This window comes from Lipotes vexillifer, unplaced genomic scaffold (assembly GCF_000442215.2).
Source record: "Lipotes vexillifer unplaced genomic scaffold, Lipotes_vexillifer_v1.1 C27002831, whole genome shotgun sequence".
NCBI lineage: Eukaryota > Metazoa > Chordata > Mammalia > Artiodactyla > Lipotidae > Lipotes > Lipotes vexillifer.
The window spans coordinates 513-2,478 of NW_006797931.1; the positions used below are offsets into that span (position 1 = coordinate 513).

At 41.3% G+C, this 1,966-nt stretch overlaps 1 pseudogene; it reads left to right on the forward strand.

The window, feature by feature from the left end:
* Positions 1-1,499: 1,499 nt before the first annotated feature.
* LOC103091540 (nucleolar protein 56 pseudogene) lies at positions 1,500-1,960 on the forward strand (annotated as a pseudogene).
* Positions 1,961-1,966: the final 6 nt, after the last annotated feature.

The window sequence follows — 1,966 nt, forward strand, 5'->3', positions numbered from 1 at the left end:
AATGGATTTTTGGTGCATATTTGATCGTTCTGTGAAGTGTGTCTCTTATTCCATGTAGGAAATGCAATGTGCAAACATCTGTTTCCCTGGATTTCCTGAGCATATGTACATTTCAGACCAATTACTGCACTTGAATTATTTTACCATAGGCTGTAGTTGTTTATTTAAAAGCATAAATACCAAGGTAGTGCTATTCTAGTATTGATACAGGTTATTTTATAAGGCTGTAAACTTCATCTTTCTTTTCTTAAATAATGATGATAATAGTGTATGTCAGTCTCTGTGAGATTTTCAGTAAAATCAGTGCCTTCAAATTATTTTGAAGTGCAGGAAACTTTGAATTTATGAAATATTTATGAGAAATCACATCATGTCTACAGCAGTTCTCAGCTGTGACTACAGCATACAGTTGATAAATTGAAACAGGTGTGGGAGAACAGGTGGTCACAGCCAAGCCAGGGAAGGTTTGGAATTTACTGTGGGGAAGCAACATGATAAAATACCACCGTTGGCATTGAAGGCAACTTGCTGATTTGATGGCAGAACCCAAAAGATGTTCACAGGGGCAAATACATATGACAGCACTTGAGATGAAAGTGTTCACCTACTGAAATCCCACATATGGAAGTGGGGAAGCAGTCAGTGTCATTTTCCATGGAGAGTGAATGCAGGTGAATCTTCACATTGAAGCTGACTAGTTTGGAAGTTAACTACATGAAGAGAAAAAATATGGGCTCAAATAAGGGCTAGAGCCGCTTTCACCTGTGTTATCTACATTATTTCTAAGGATAATGCCATATATGCTGTCCTATATCCACAAACTCCAAGCATCAGAAAAGTACTCAGAGGGTGTAGGTATAATGTCCTGCTGTCATTTCAGCAAATACCTTTAAAATAAGCCATCTTAAAATCTCATGTTGTTTACAGAATAAAGGTAACAGAAGATAGTATTAATGATTTTTAAACCTCCTCCCCACCTCACTGCCAGTACCTTAGTCTATATTCAGTCAGAGCTTAGGAGTCCCTACGAAATGAAAGGACCTGAGACACAAGAGCTAAGAGTGTTTCTAGATTAATTTGCAATGAGCATCTGTACTTACATTTAAATATGAGTATTTGTCATCTTCTAGAGATTCACAAAGTTTCAAATAAAATATTTTATGGAGTTATATTTTAAAAGTAACCCTAGTGATGGCCAGACCTGGTGTCTGAGTGATTCCCTAGGCCCAGCAAAGCAATGAAGTTTCTGGAGCCCTGGAGACAAGGGATAACACCCCAAAATATGGACCCATTTTCCATGCTACCTTCATTGGCCCAGCAGCTGCCAAGAACAAAGGTCACATCTCCCAATACCTGGCAAACAAATGCAGTATTGCCTCACAAACTGATTGCTTCTCTGAGGTACCCACCAGTGTATCTGGGGAGAAGCTTCAAGACAAGTTGAGGAGTGGCTGTCCTTCTATGAGACTGGAGAGATTCCACAAAAGAATATGGGTGTCATGAAGGAGGCAATGGTTCAGGCAGAGGACGCAGCTGCTGAGATTACTAGGAAACTAGAGAAACAGGAGAAGAAACGCTTGAAGAAGGAAAAGAAACGGCCGGCTGCGATTGCCCTGGCGTCTTCAGAAGACATCAGGAGTACTCTGGAGGACAGTAGGGAGACAAGTGCAAGACCCCAAAACAAGAAAAAGCAAAAGCCCCAGGAGGCTCCTTAGGAGAATGGAATGGAAGACCCATCTGTCTCCTCCAAACCCAAGAAAAAGAAATCTTTTTCCAAGGAGGAGCTGGTTAGTAGTGATCTTGAAGAGACAGCTGGAAGTGGAAGTCTTCCCAAGAGGAAGAAATATTTCCCCAAAGAGGAACCAGTTAGTGACCCGGAAGAGTCAGGAAACAAGAGTGCCCCAAGAAAAAGAGGAAATTCTCTTCCAAGGAGGAGCCACTCAGCAGTGGACCTGAAGAGGCTGCT